We start from the raw sequence: 17,279 nt of genomic DNA on the forward strand, positions 1-17,279 counted from the left end.
ACTATGTTAGTTTATCTTTCTCTTTTTAACTAGGATTAAGCAAGTGTTTTTCGCAGTAAAAAGTAGTATCAGACAGTAGTATCAGAGCTCTGATATGAGCACCCTATCCCTAACAAGTAATGCTCTATGGGCTGTAAATAAGGAAGCCATACTAAAATTCTCTCTTTCTCTCTACACACACACACAGACACACACACAGACACATACACATACACACACACACACACACACACACACACAAACACAGCTGCGACTCAGACACATCAGAGATCAGTTCAATTCCTTTGTAATGATAGTTGATTGATGTTTGCTCCATTGGTCTTTCTTTTCTTGAGGATCTTGCCTGGACCTGCATCTTTCTCTGAAATCAAGTCCCTTGCTCTTAGTGTAATGTGTGTCTATGGATTCATAGTATGTTTGTAGCTGCTTCAGGCCAATTAACAGTACCGTTAATACGGTATACTCACACTTGTCATTCAAGTCAAACTTCATGAATTCATACTACTATTCCAAAGTACTAAAGTTTATTCAATCTAGAAACCAAAAATATACCCACCTCGATACTTTAGTAGCAATTGACAACATGAAAGTAGAAGAATATTGATCAGGAACTGAGGTAAGTGGACAGGAGTATGTAGGAAAATGTAGAATACTGGATGAGTGTTAGAGATATAAAATCATCTTCTATAGGCTAATTTATTATAAACTTGTGATCGTATATTGAAATCTCAATTTAAATATACTGTTTTCCAGTTTCTTTGCTTACCTATCACTTCTTTTTTTTTGGGGGGGGGGTCCGGTCATGGGGCCTGAATTCTGGGCCTGGGCGCTGTCCCTCAGCTCTTGAGCTCAAGGCTAGCGCTCTACCACTTGAGCTACCTCGCCACTTCCTTATCTATCACTTCTGATCACACATCCTCTTAATAGATTTTTATAGTATCTTTGAATAAATCACATGATTTGCAAGGACTGTCATCTTAAGTAAAGACAGTCTGCTTCTACATCTTTCGTTCTATGTGACAAACCCTTATTTTGTGTTTCTCTGTTTGCTGAATAAATGTATTCCTGGAAACACGATACTGACAGCAAATCTGGGTGTAATTTTCATTTTTAAAATTTGAAATATGATATAAACTTTGTTGAGACTAATCATTTTATAAAAATGAGTGATATCCATGAACACTAATATTTTAGTGGCTTTAATTAAATTGAGACTATATGTGGTACAGTAGTTCTTGGGTCTAATTGATTAACAATTAGATTATTCATGTATAAACATGTGCATTGCACATTTATATTTTTATATATAAAATAGTCCCCAAGGAAATACTTAAAGTGATAAAGGGGGGGTTGTCTTCATATTCCATACTTTGCATTTATTTCAATAAAAATACTAGAAGTACATAATGTTTACTGGAGCAATATAAAAGATGAGGACATATTTCTAAAGAGCATGGATTTATTGACTAAAACAGAAAAGAGTAAAATAGGTTTTTTGCTTGAGACTGCATAAATTTTATATGAATGTAGCTCAAGATGAGACTCAAATATAAAGTCATATCAATATTACTGAGATTTTCATCACAATATAAGCAATATAGGTATTTTAAGGAATTGGTACAAATTCAATGCAATATCTATTAATATTCCAACCTCATTCTTCAAGGAAATAGAAGAGGCAATCCAAAACTTCATATGGAACAGCAAATGACCCCAAATAGCAAAAATGATCCTCAACACAAGGAACAGTACTGTAGGAATATCAATACCAAATTTAAAACTACTACAAAGCCATGGTACTCAAACCAGGTTGGTACTGGCACAAGAACAGACCTCAGGGCCAATGGAATAGAATTGAAAACCCAGAAATGAACCGACAGACCTATAGCCATTTAAGCTTCGATAAGGGAGCTAAAAAAAATAGAATGGAAGAAAGCCTCTTCAGTAAATGATGCTGGCAAAATTGGTTAACTACTTGCAGAAAACTAAACCTAGTCCTTATACATCACCCTGCACCAGAATCAACTCCAAATGAATCAAAGACCTTGGAGTCAAAGCAGACACTCTAAATATATTACAGCATGGAGTAGGAACAATCCTAGGACTCCTTGACACAGGCTAAAATTTTCTTAATAGAGACCCATAAACACAACAAATCAAAGAAAGGTTGGACAAATAAGATTGCATTAAATTGCAGAGCTTCTGCTTGGCAAAGTACATAGCTAGCAAGATTAATAGAAAGACATGGATTTGGAGAAGATCTCCATTAGCCATATAACGGAAAAGGGACTCATATCAAAAATATACCTGGAACTCAAAAAATTAAATCCCCCAAAAACAAATCTTCAAAGAAACAACTGCCCAATAAATAAGAGGGCTAAAGACTTAAAAAGAAACTTCTCTGAAGAAGAAAGAAAGAGGGCCAATAGACACATGAAGAAATGCTCAACCTCTCTAGCCATAAAAGAAATGCAAATCAAAACAATATTGAGAGACCACCTCACTCCAGATAGAATGGCTATAATCAATAACTCTAATAACAACAGATGCTGGAGGGGATGTGGACAGAAGGAAACCTTACTGCGTTGTAGGTGGGAGTGAAAATTTGTACAACCACTTTGGAAAACAGTATGGAGTTTCCTCCAAAGACTCCACATAGAGCTCCCCTATGACCCAGCAATCCCACATTTGGGCATTTACCCAAATGTTCACAAACAAAACCACACTAAAGCTACCAGCATGACTATGTTTATTGCAGCATTATTTGCCATAGCTAAGATATTTAACCAACCCAGATGCCCCTCAGTAGCTGAATGGATCAAGAAAATGTCGTATATATACAGAATGGAATTCTGTATTTCCATTAGAAAGAATGACATTGCCCCATTTGTTAGGAAATGGACAGACTTGGAAAAATTATCTTAAGTGAAGTAAGACAGGCTCAAAGTTACATAGGACCCATAGTTTTCTTTATTTGCAATAACTAGTATAAGTCTGAGTCAAGCAGAAAAGGATAGATAAGTTGATGTTAGGGAAATGAACCCTAAGATACATAGTCAAATGGTTTTTTTTTCTTTCATGCGATTGTTTCTAACACATTTATATATTATTTCTCTGTTGGTTTGTATGTCCCTCCCCTATGGTATAACCCCTTCTTTCACTGTATTTGATGGCGGTATAATTTGTAGAGCGTAAGGGACAAAACAAATAGTTTAAATAGAGATACAGGTAGACCCATTGCAACAATGAGATATACAAGTAGTTATGTCGAAAACAAACTTTACAACTTTGGTGGGGGGAGCAGGGAAGGAGGATTGGGTGGGGGGAGGAGAAAAAGATGGGGGGCAGAGGGAGAATTGGAAGGAATGGGAAGAGGATAAAAAGGAGGAGGCTACAATGCTTGATAAGAAATGTACTCATTATCTTGACCATGTAATTGTAACCCCTCTGTACAGTATTTTCAGAAAATAAAAAAGGAAATAACAGAGGAAAACAATTCAACATGCAGGTATTATGATTTTATCATACTAATATGAAAGAAATGGAGCTTTTGCCTTTCTGAAGGAGGAAGTTTAGCTAGTAATTTCAATGAAAGCATCAGTTGTAATGAGACTAATGTCTTTTAATCCAAGATATCCAGGAGTACTATACTCATCCTCTGATGAGTAAATAAGTAATTACTTTAATTAGCTTTGATTAATATTAATTTACTTGTAGCAAATAGGTTAAAATATCTGCTATATTTCTTTCAATGTAATAACATACATTTCATATTATTACTGTCACTTCATACAAGTCTGAAATCACTATTTCAAAGTAACACAAACAAAAAACAAAAATAACCTGATACAACCATCATGAATCCTAAATTATGTGAAAAAAAATCAACATTATATAAAATAAATCTGAGGAAAAAGAAAAACAATGGCAGAATAAAAACAGAAAATTACCCTAGCTCTCTCTAATGAAACAGAGATTTAGAGTCCTAGCAGGTACTCCACTTCTAGAGGGTCACACTGAGCCATCTACAATTATATACAGATATATAATTCAAAAAAAGATTTTATAGTCTTCACAAGAAAACTGAAGTCTATAAAATGGTGCCCAGCCAGGCAGGTGACTGTTGTGACTGTGTTGGCCAACATATTAAAAAACAGAGCTGCAGTTTGGAAATAAAAGGTCCACATGGGAAAAAAGCAGGAAGAGAAGTGTACAATGCAGACAGCCACATCCATACTCAGACAATTCAATATACCATTGGACAGACCGACAGTTATTGGAACCACCCATATTAACATCACATCATCTCAGCACAATTGATTTTTACTCTTACACTTAATAGTCTAGCCAAAAACCTAATTCCAGAAAAACAAATCACAACAGCAGATCAAACCAACACCTGGCAAATCAACCAAGAACATAGTGACCTATTAAGATCATAGATCCCCCCCCAAAAAATCCCCCAAGTGGTCAGAACAAATCAGAAAAATACAAGAAAAGTGATGTCAAGGTAGTATAATTCACACAGTAAATAACCAGGCATAAGAACAGACAATGAAGGACCTAGAAGATAGTTTTAACAATCCATTACTAATAATGCTGAAAAATATGATTAATGAAAAGATACAAAACCTCTACAAGGAAATTTCTGAACAAGATGAGACAAACCAAGTATTAGCAAAATAAATCATGGAGACTACAAACAGAAAAATAAATTCTGAAAAAGCAAAGGAGTCCAAGGAAAAAATGAATGTCTAGTTAAAAGATATGAGAGAGAAAAAGTAGCTCAGGAAGATGGTGATGGGGCAGTAGAGAAACGCCACAGCTCTCCCCAACCAAAAAGAGAGTTCGAGTTTCAATGCTTAATCTCCCCGAGACCGACAACAACAAAAAGACAAACACTCAGAGAAAAACAGGAGGTGGAAAATAAAAAAAAGAAAGAGAGGAAAAGAAGAATTTCAGAACAAAGAAGAGCGAAGACCCCTCCCCCAACCTTTACTGGATGCACAGCAGCATGCCAAGCAATGGCCAGCTGGTCGGGTGGGAGCTACCAGATTCCCAGAGACACAGGGGGCTGCCTGCAGATCACCCGCGCAGAAGCCGCATGAGGTACCGGTTTGCAGACCCGCTGATGGCCACAGAGAAACCTACCAGCCGGGAGTCTCCACAAAGAACCTACCCCAAACCCTCACTCTCCATCCCAGCAGAGAGGCTCCATCCCGCCAAAGTCGCCCAGTACCAGCAGCATCAAGCCACTGCCAGCTGGCCTGGCGGGGGGCTGCCAGAGTCCCAGAGACACAGTGAGCTGTCTGCAGATAACTCTCACAGAAGTCACCTGAGGTACCAATGTCAGACCCACCGATTGTGATAAACGGAGAAACCCCTGAGCCTGGAACTCAGCCCCATGACGGGAGCCCCAGAGCTACATGGGACGCCCACAGAACACCAAAGCAAAAGACCTACAAGGAACTGGTACTGATCCAGAGAGTGCAAACCACAGTGCTCAGATCCTGTACGGAGGCCCAGCCCCCCACCCCTCGTCCATACCGTGGACACTGTGGACCCAACAGCTTCTACAGAGGCAGAGACAGAAGAGCATCACACAGAGCCATCACCGCCCAGCCCAACCCACAACCACCCCAACTGAACTCAGATTGCAACAGCAATTGACAACCTATACCACACAGAAACATCTAGCTCCAGGGTGAGTACCCCACAGGGGACAGTGTATCACCCAAGGGAGACCAGAGCTGGAGGGAATCCCCAGACCCTGACCCAGACTCCCTACTCCAACACCCGGACCACAGGACCCACTAAAACTGGGAACTGTTCGAGAGCTCCACCAGCCCATGGAGCACACTCTGCAGGCCAGGCTCAAGCAACAGCGCCCCTGGAAGGGAGCTTAAATGCCCAAGCCAAGAACAGCGCCCCTGGGTCAAGACAACCAACAGTAGAAGAAATTTGAATTGTGTACCCCAGGCTGAATAAGCTAGGTGGTATACACAGCAGCACAGGCTCAACCGGTGTGCCCCAGGTGGGGGGCCGGCACCAGGCCTGGGGATCCGGTGCCTGAACAGCACAACCAAATGCTCCCAACTGAAGTCAAAAGCTGAGCATATGCTTCAGCAGAGGGGAGAAAAACATAAAACTGCCCCCCCCGGGAAGCATGCCTATGAGAGCAAAAGACCTGGAGGTTCAGGACAAGAGAAGCCCAAACACCACCAAACCCCTACCCATATAGCTGGGAATTGGGCAACACAGGCTGCCAGCACCTGATAGTAGGCAGGAGCTCAGGCTCGTAAGGTGGCTCAACAGTAGAGTGACAGTCTTGAGTGCATGAGGCCCTGGATATGATTCCTCAGCATCACATAAGCACAGAGGGTCAGAAGTGGTGCTGTGGCTCACACAGTAGGGTGCCCATCTTAAGCTGAAGAGCTGAGGGACAGCATCCAAACCTAGAGTTCAAGCCCACAAGCCGGCCAAAAAAAAAACCAAAAACATCAGGAGCCCATAGCAGACTCCAGCATCTGGGAGATTGCATCCAGAGCATCCGGTCTTGACAAGAGCACCCGTAGGAGCAAACACCAGCAGTCTAGGCTGTTCAACCCTTCCAAAGGCGGGAATGGCCAGTGATCCACAGCAGAGAGCCAAGAATCCTATGTAGGTCAGACCAGCAGCTGGAGGTAGGTCCCCAACAGAACCCAGATCAGGCACAGACTCTCTCTACCAATACAGAATCAGCAACCAAGCAAACACAGACACACAAAAACAAAATTGGAGATTAATCTCCAATAATCCCCGAACCCCCATGAGAAAATCACATGGAAAAATTACAAGGTTTATCACCACCCAGGATAGCAAGCTATCCTCAGTAGCCAGCAGGCATGCAGGGGAGAGCACCAGTGTGAGCAAAGCAGGAATGGAAGACAAAAGCTATATCCAAGGGATGCTGGAGGCAATGACTCAAGAAATATAGTGAGAAATAGACCAAAAATTGAAAGAGCACAAGGATGAACTATCAAAGGAGATACAAGATATCATACAGGAGAAGCATGCAAAACTAGAGGCAGCACAAACCTCAGTAAGAAGTGAGATGAATGCTAAATTAGAGGCAGTACATATCTCATTAAGAAGTGAGATCAGTACTTTGAGAACCAACATCGAATCCATAAAGGAGTCCATTTCCTCCATGCAAACCACAATAGAGTGGTCAAAAGAGTGAACAAAATGGAATATAGAGTGTCAGAGTGTCAGATACAGAAGACAGAATACACCAACTGGACCAAAAAGTGACAGATATGGAAAAATCACTCAAATTAAGCCAAAAAGAAATTCAAGAGCAAGCAGATAATGCCAAGAAATTTAACCTTCATATAATTGGAAGTAGACCAAGGTGAGGAATTTCAGAGCAAGGGAATGCAATATCTATTCAGCAAGATAATTGGTGAAAATTTTCCCCACCTCAAAAAAGAATATCTTACCTACATAATAGAAGCATATAGAACACCCAACAAGCAAGATCCCAAGAGAAACACTTCTTGACACATTATAGTAAAACTGATAGATTTGAATAATAAGGAAACAATCTTGCATTCAGCAAAAATGAAGAAGGAGCTATACTATAATGGGAAAAAATTAGAATCATTGAAGATCTCTCCACACAAACACTGAATGCAAGAAAGGCCTGGGAAAGTACTATACGAGCCCTGAGAGCCAATAACTGCCAACCCAGACTGATATACCCGGCAAAGCTAGCATTCACATTCGATGGAGAACTGAAAATTTTTAATAGCCAAGAAAAACTAAATGAATACATAAACATTAAGCTAGCATTACAAAGAGTACTAAGAGTGGTGGAAACAACCAGAAGAAAGCAACCAGGAACTGGGACCTGCACCCAGACAGGCATTAATCAAAGTCTAACTGAGCAAGCACAGGAGGAAAGGAAAGAAGAAAAACTTAGGGAAACAGGGAATAACAAGGACAACAATGCATCGCTCTATACTTTCTCTTAATATTAATGGGCTTAATTTGCCAATCAAAAGAAAAAGAACTGCAGACTGGATCAAAAAACATGACCCATCCATCTGTTGCCTTCAGGAGACCCACCTCTCAGCCAAACATACAAACAAATTTAGAGTAAAGGGGTGGAAAAGGATCTACCAATCATATGCCCCCAGTAAGAAAGCAGGTGTAGCTATCCTGATATCTGACTAAATAATCTTTTCATTAAAATCAGTACAGAAAGACAAGGATGGACACTATATATTAATATAAGGAACAATCCAAGAGGAGGATATTACCATCGTCAACTTATATTCCCCAAATATTGGTGCACTGAGATATGTTAAACAAATATTCTGAAACTTACAGAATAAAATAGATATTAATACAATATACTAGGAGACTTTAACACACCACTCTCACCAAAGGACAGGTCTACCAACCAGAGGATTGGCAAAGAATCTACCGAATTAAGTGAGGCCATACTTCAAGCGGAATTAACTGACATCTACCGAGTAATTCACCCAAAAACAACAAAGTACACATTCTTCTCAGCAGCTCATGGAACTTTCTCCAAAATAGACCATATCATAGTTCATGAAAGGAACTTAAGCAAATAGAAAGCGAACAATTTAATCCACTGTGTCTTATCTGACCACAGTGGAATCAAGCTAGTTCTCAATAACAAAGCATACCGCAGAAATTCCTCTAATACATGGAGATTGAACAGCACACTTCTTAGCAATGCCTGGGTAACGGAAGAGATCAGAGAAGAAATAAAACATTTCCTACAACTCAATGAAAATGAAAACACCTCGCAAAGAAACTTGTGGGACACAGCAAAAGCAGTCTTGAGTGGCAAATTTATTGCTCTCAGTGCCCCCATCAAGAAAATGAAAACAGACCAAGTACATAATCTCATGTTGCAATTAAAACAGCTAGAAAAACAAGAAACAATGTAACAAAGTTACCAGACAGAGCCAGAAAACCAAATTAAGCCAGAGATTAACCAATTAGAAAATTATAGCCAAAATTAACCAAACAAAAAGCTGGTTCTTTAGAAAAATAAATAAAATTGATGGTCTGTTCGCAAGATTAACTAAAAAAAGAAGAGAGGAAACCCATATTAACAGGATTAAGGATGCCATGGGAAAAATCACAACAAGTACCCAAGATATCCAACCAATCCTAACAGACTACTTTCAAAAGTTATACTCTCTAAAGGAAGAAAACCTGGCAGAAATGGATGCATTTTTAGAGAAATACAAGTTGCCCAAACTGAGCAAAGAAGAAGTAAACCAATTAAATAAGCCAATATCCTACAACCAGATACAGGAAGCTATCAAAATCTTCTGACAAAAAAAAAAGCCCAGGACCAGATGAATTCACAGCAGAATTCTATAAGAAATTTAAAGAAGAACTAATACCCATACTCCTCAAGCTCTTCAGAGAAACAGAGAAGAATGGAGCTATCCCAAACTCATTCTACGAAGCTAATATCACACTCATCCCCAATCCAGGCAAAGACCCAACCAAAAAACAGAATTGCAGGCCAATTGCCTTGATGAACACAGATGCAAAGATCCTTAAGAAGATTCTAGCTAACAGAATCCAGAAACAAAAAAAAAATCATACACTATAACCAGGTAGGCTTCATCCCAGAGATGCAGGGATTGTTTAACATACATAAGTCAATAAAAGTAATCCAACATATCAACAGAGCCAAGGTCAAGAATCACATTATTATCACCACAGATGCAGAATAGGCCATTGACAAAATTCAACATTCATTCATGCTAAAAGCTTTGGAGAAAATATGAATAGAAGGAACATTTCTTAAAACAATAAAAGCCATTTATGACAGACCAATAGCCAATATTATACTTAATGGGGAAAAGCTACAACCAATTCTCCTAAAATCAGGAACAAGGCAAGGATGCCCACTATCTCCACTCCTCTTCAATATAGTCCTGGAACCCTTAGCCAGTGCAGTAAGTCAAGAAAAAGATACTAAAGGTGTCCACATAGGGAAAGAAGAAGTTAAACTATCCCTTTTTGCAGACGACATGATACAAGAAGTTAAACTATCCCTTTTTGCAGACGACATGATACTATGCCTTCATGATCCCAAAAACTCCATCCCCAAACTCTAAGAAATCATAAATCACTTCGGCAAAGTAGCAAGACATAAAATAAATCCACAAAAATCAGTGGCCTTCCTGTACACTGACAATGTACAAGAAGAGAGGGAAATAAAGGGAGCAACCCCATTCACAATAGCCTCCACAAAAATAAAATATTTAGGAACTAACTTAACCAAAGATGTAAAAGAACTATTTAATGAAAACTATGAAAAGTTAAAGAAAGAAATTGCAGAAGACGCTAGGAAATGGAAAGACCTCCCATGTTCTTGGATAGGCCGACTTAATATAGTAAAGATGGCAATACTGCCAAAATTAATATAAAAATTCAGTGCAATTCCTATTAAAATCCCAATGACGTATATCACTGAAATACAGAAAACAGTCTAAAAATTCATGTGGAACAACAAAAGACCTAGAATAGCCAAAACAATTCTAGGGAATAAAGACAACATGGGAGAGATATCCATGGTGTACTTTAAACTCTACTATAGAGCTATAATAACAAAGACAGCATGGTACTGGCACGAAAACAGACCCGAAGACCAATGGAACAGAATAGAAGATACAGAAATAAATCCACAGGCCTAGAGCCAGCTGATATTCGACAAAGGAGCCAAAGACATACAATGGAAGAAACAAGGCCTCTTCAACCACTCGTGCTGGGAAAACTGGGCAGCCAAATGCAGAAAACTAAAATTGGACCCCAACCTATCACCATGCACCAATATCAACTCAAAATGGATTAAAGACCTTATGATTAAACCTGTATCTCTGAAACTACTGTAGGACAGAGTAGGAGAGACACTAAAAATAATGTAAAACCATCTGGTCCTGGACTTTTCTTAGCTGGGAGGTCTTATATTGCTGTTTCTATTTCAATGCTTGATATGGGCCTGTTAAGCTGGTTTAACTCATCTTGGTTTAGTTTTGGCATGAAAATATTTGCTATGAAAAGGTCCATTTCTGTCGAGTTCTCTAACTTATTAGCATAAAGTTTTGAGAAGTATTCCCTTATAATGTTCCGAATCTTGGTTGTTTCCGTGGTGATGTTTCCATTCTCGTCTCTGAGTTTATTTATTTGGGTGTGTTGTCTTCTTTTTCTGATAAGATTTGCTAAAGGTCTGTCAATTTTGTTAATTTTTTCGAAGAACCAACTCTTTGTTTTGTGGATTCTTTTTATGGATTTTTTAAAATTCTAATTCGTTTACTTCCTATTTAATTTTAAATATTTCTTTCCATCTACTGGATTGGGGTTTATCTTGTTGTTCTTTTTCAAGGAGGTTCAGATGTCTCATTAAATTGTTGGTTTCAGATCTCTCCAATTAGTTGATGTAGGAGCTCAGAGCTATAAACTTGCCTCTGAGTATGGCCTTTGCTGTGTCCCAGAGGAGTTGGTAATTTGTGTGCTCATTTTTGGTGAATAGCATGAACATTTGAATTTCCTTTCTAATCTGTTCCATGACCCATTTGTGATTCAGCAGTGTGTTGTTCAGCCTCCATATGTTACTGGACTTTCTTTGGTGGCTTTTGGTGTTGAGTTCTAACTTTATTCCCTTGTGTTCTGAGAGAATGAAAGGTATAACTTCAATGTTTCTGAATTTGTTCAAGTTTGCTTTGTGGCCTAAAATGTGGACTATTTTAGAAAATGTTCCATGTGCTGCTGAGAAGAACGTGTATTCTGATGTTGCTGGGTGAAATATTCGGTAGATATCTGTAAAATCTAGTTGATCTATGCAGCTGTTTAGATCTGCGGTTTCTCTGTTGAGTTTTTGCCGAGTTGATGTATCTAGTGGGGAGAGTGGTGTGTTAAAATCCCCAACAATTAATGTCTTTGGATCTATGTGGGATTTGTTGGAAAGTAGTGTTTTTTGGATAAATTTGGGTGCTCCATTGTTTGGCGAATAGATATTTAGAATGGTAATATTCTCCTGAAGGAGAGATCCCTTAATTAGTATGTAGCAACCTTCTTTATCTCTTCTCACGAATTTTAATTTGAAGTCTATTTTATCTGATATTAGGATTACAACTCTCGCCTGTTTATGGGGGCCGTTTGCTTGGTAGATTTTGCTCAAGCCTTTAACATTGAAAATGTGTTTGTTTTTACGGGCAAGATGTGACTTCTGAAGGCAGCAGATAGACGGATCTAGTTTTTTAATCTTACTAGACAGTCTATGTCGCTTAATTGGAGAGTTAAGTCCATTTATGTTAAGAGATAGGACTGAGAGGTATTTGGGAGTTCCCACCATGTTATCCACCTTCTTGGGGGCTGCGAAAACTGGGTTCTTCCTATGGTTCTTGGATTCTCAGTATGGGTGCAGTTTCTTGGCCTTTATTGTGGTCTTGTTGGTGTTCTATGTGTAGGACATCTTTAATAATCTTTAGTAGGGCTGGTTTTGTGGAGATGTATTGTTTCAGTTTTTCTTTGGTATGGAAGGTTTTTTATTTGGCCTTCAGTTATGAAGGAGAGTTTAGCTGGGTACAGTATTCTTGGTTGATAGTTGATTTATCTTTTCTCCTTCACAGCTTTAAGATCTTTTCCTTGGTCTGAGTTGATCCTGTGTGGATTATAATGTGATGGTGGGATGTCCTATACTGATCTGGTCTATTTGGAGTTTTAAAAGCTTCTTGTATCTGAATAGGCCTACCTTTTTGCATGTTTGGGAAGTTCTCTGCTAGGATCCTGTTAAACAAATTTCCTACACCATTAACTTCTGTTTCTAGGTGCTCCTCTACACCCATCATCCTTAGATTAGGCCTTCTGATGGTGACTTCCAAGTGTTGGATAGATCTCTCATATTTCTTGGATTTGTCTTGGATGGTTGTATGTTCTGTCTGTATAATATCTAGGCTATCTTCAATCCCCGAAATTCGATCTTCTGCATGGACTAACCTGCTGTCGAGACTTTATACTTTGTTTTTCATTTCTTTCCCTTCTAATTGGTCAGCTTTGATGGCTTCAAATTCTTTGTTGAATCTTTGTTTTAAATCTTGTATGGACTTCTTTACTTCCTTAATTTGTTGTTCAGTGTTTATTCTCAAATCACTTAGTTGATTTGTTATGGTTTCCTTGGACTCCCATTCCTTCTGTTGGGTTCCATTCAGGATTCCCTTTGTGCTTTCCCTGACTTCCTTCAGCTCTTTGTTAATGGATCCCATGAATGCCTTTAGTGATCTTTGTGTATTCTCATCCTGCTCTCTCAATTCCTGTATTACTCTTTGATTAGCTTCCTCCCATTTATGCCGTTCTTGTAGTTCTCTTTGAGTGTTCTCAGCCTGTTCATGCCATTCCTGCCTTTCTCTTTGAGTATTCTTAATCTGCTCATGCAAATCCTGTATCAGTTTTTGAGTAGTTTCCTCACCCTCATGATATTCCTGTATAAACCTTTGGATTGCCTCCTCTCTCTCCGTATCACGCTTATACAGAGTTCTTTGTATGTTTTCAATCTTTTCATTTATCATTTTTGCCAGCAGTGTTTGTAGAGCTATTTGAGAACTCTCCTCTGGATTATTCATTATCTGTTCTGTCCCCTGATAATCATGAGTGGGAGTGGAGTTACCCTAACTTGCCATTTTTCTTGTGGTTTTCTGGCTTACTCTGCTCATTTGGGATGAAAGTAACACCACTTTTGTGCTAGAACACTAACTTAAGGCAAGCATCAACTAAAGTCCGAATTTGCACAGTCAATAGTCTGCAGATACAACCTAGTTCAACAGATAACTCTATTCAACCTCAAACAAGTATATATTAATGGGCTACGAACCACAAAGAAGAATTTGGTAAACCAGAAATTATTAGGGTTAGTGAGAGATGTGGGTAAAAAATAGGGATAGAGTGATGTGGGAAGGTACAGGGAGTGTTAACAAAGTCCTAGTCTCAAAGCAGGAAATAGGTTAGATAGGATGAAAGTAGAGAGAGAGAAAACAAAAAGAAAGAGAAAGGCAAAAAAAGACACCAGAAGAAACAGAAAAATAAAAATTAATAATATGCAAATTCAAGAACAATCTATTCAAAGAACGTGAATATAATGAGAGAAGGGGAGGGATATAAAGGAGATGTGAAAAACTTAAAAATAAAAATATTTAAAAAACTCTAGAGGTATAAAGAGGTAGTACTGCTAAGGAATTTAAGTCTCAGAAGTTTTGAATTGAGTAATAAATTTGTGGATTAAGTGTGTACACAATGGGGGATAGGGTCTAATATTCAACTACGGGTTTATCTGAGGACGTGCAGAACAATTAAGTCCTATAAAGAAGAACCAAAGAGAGGAAAAGGTGAAAAGGATAAGGAAGAAAAAAAAAAAGATCAAAAGTTCAGTCGAGCTAAGCAAAAAACAAAAAGAATATATTTTTAAAAGTAGAAAAAAAAAAACAAAGAAAAATGCACACATGCATGTATCCCTAAAATAAAGGCTATAAGGGGGAAAAAAGTTACTAGAAAACGATTTTTTTCAAAAAAGGTAAAAATTAAAAATTAAAAAAAGTTTTAGAAAAGAGAAAAATACTTTGTAAAAGGTATAAAAAAAAGAGAAGAAGAGGAAAAAAAGTTCTTTGGTTTTTTTTGGGAGGGTTGGGAAAAATCCTATATGTCCCTTGTGTTTGTAATCAGCCTCTGGTTGGAATCGCTGGTCTGCTTGTGGTCCTGTGGCTTGGTTCGTTTCTTAAGTCAGTTTGTTTAGACAGGCAGAAAAATTCTCTGCTTTACCCAGGATTGTTCGATCCTCCTCCCAAGCAAGTTCAATGGGAGGGGGTGTGCTTTGAGTATCACAAAAGAGGGCTTTTTCCTCAAGTTTGGAGATGCTGTGATGAGGCTAGGTTCTGGGTAGAGTTGAGGCCTTTCAGCAAACAGTAGCTTTTCCCGGGGGGCTAGTTTGTGAGAAACTCACCAAGCCCAGCCTGGAGCCACTCTCAAGGTTTCTGTTTACTGAATTTCAGTTGATATTCGAGGCTGCTAAAGGGAGGGGCAGCCTCTGGCTCTGATTACCTGATGAAGAAATACACTCCTAGGGCTAGCGCCCGAACTGGATGACTTTTCCCTGGGTGGAGCTGAGTCTGGCAGGTCATGCCGTTAAGCTCTTGTGACCTGCTAAATGACCCTAGTTTTATTCCAAGGCCTGAGTTGGAGCTAGCCGCTCAGCGGAGCTTTGTCGGTGTCCAAGATGGAGATCTCCGGTACTGGGGCGGGAGGGGTGGCCTTCCCTCCTCTGCTCCCTGAGAAGGAGTGAGGATTTCAGGCTTCTACTCATGCCGAGTCTTGGTTCGTGGGTCGTCTCTGGTCTGCGAACTGCAGGATGAAGGTATCTGCTCCTTGTCGGTTCTTGCTGGTATGCAGTAGAATCCACTCGCCTGCCTCGTCTGGCTCTTTCGTCAGGGACTCTCTGTTTCAGGTATGGCAGTATGGCCACTGCCGCCGCCGCTGCTGCCGCAGAGGCAGCTGCAGGCAAGAGCTCAGATCTGTCTCCTTGCCTGAATTTTTCCTCTCTATCCTAACTCTCTGTCCTGTGATGGCACACTTGGTGTGGTTCTCTGGCTTAGGACTGTTCACTGGAACTCTAAAACTGCTTTCTATGCAAGAGCTTGTTTGCCTCCAGCTTCTCCTCCGCCATCTTCCCGGTACTCCCTATGATTACACTTCTTATCAAGCATTTTTGACTCCTCCTTTATTTCCCCTTCCCATTCCTTCCCATCTCCCCCTCCTCACTTCTCCTCTCACCCTCCCCCATAGTTTTAAAGTTCGGTTTTCAACATATCGTCTTGTGTATCTTACTGTGGCAATGGGTCAACCTGTATCCCTAATTAAAATTTTTTTCCCCTTCCCCTCCACAAATTATACCAGCATCAAATACAGTGAAAACAGGGGTTATACCATGCAGGAAGGACATACAAAGCAACAAAGAAATCATCTTATAAATGTGTTATAAACAATAGCAAGAAAGAAAAAAAAAACATTTGAATTCTTATCTTGAGGTTCATTTCACCTAACATCAACTTATCTGACCATTTCTGCTTGTCTCAGACATATACTAGAAATTGCAAATAAGGGAACCCTTCGGACCTATATTTCTTTTGGCCTGGATTACTTCATTTAATGTAATTTTTTCCAAGTCTTTTCATTTCCTAAAAAATGGGCAATGTCATTCTTTCTGGTGTTCTTTAACAGAGCCATGATATGACTTGTGAAGAAAGTACTGGTGTTAGATAAACTTTGTTCATGCATAACTCATATTGTTATTGGTGAATTAGTTAACTTAATCAAAAAATATATCAAATATGATTCAATGATAAAAATATAAAACAGTTACTTAGTAATTGTTTGAGAAAAAAGTTACAGTTATGATTTTTAGGAAAATAAATTTATATTTCCCTACAAAGCAATGATTTAGGTTTATTAATCTAGTGTTTGTCTAGAGAACATAATTGGCATGAAAAAGAACAAACTGTATATCTTGATTCTTGAATGAGAGATATTTTAAACATTGTCTTTTATTCAAATGAATACTTAGGTTTACTTTTCAAATTCTACTTTCAGAACAAGTATTTACCCTGCAATTAAATGTATAACAATAGTCAGGTATTTAAAAGCTAAATTTTCTATGTTGTTATGTAGCTCTACATATTCACAATGACATGATTTTTTTCTATTCGTAAGTGTCTAACCTCTGGGATATTTGCTTCATCAATATAAATTTTCTCATGAGGTTGTTGTGAAGGCTCCAGTAACCAGTGTGGTTAAAAACATTTCCTGAATTCTAAATTATAAATCTAATCATTTTAGCCTTTGATTATATCATTTATTGTCTCTTCAGAGCAATTATACAAAAATACATACTACTTTCTAAACATTTCACTCACATTATAACTAATATAAACATAGTTCACACAGAGACTAATTATTTCAGACTCACCATATTTGATGACCTTAGTGTGAAGAAAGTACAGAGTATAAGGTCTTTATACTTAATAATATTTTTGTTAAAATTAAATTAAATCATATACCTGGATTTCTAATTTGAAAGTTAATCACATGGAAACTGTAAAATAATAAGAAAAATTATTACTTTGGGACTATTTTCTTCTTAAAATTATGCAGCAAAAACTATCTCTAAGAAATATATTTTCAATAAAATGTTTCAA

This window comes from Dipodomys spectabilis, unplaced genomic scaffold, assembly GCF_019054845.1.
Source record: "Dipodomys spectabilis isolate Male_0828 unplaced genomic scaffold, ASM1905484v1 ptg000367l, whole genome shotgun sequence".
Classification (NCBI taxonomy): domain Eukaryota; kingdom Metazoa; phylum Chordata; class Mammalia; order Rodentia; family Heteromyidae; genus Dipodomys; species Dipodomys spectabilis.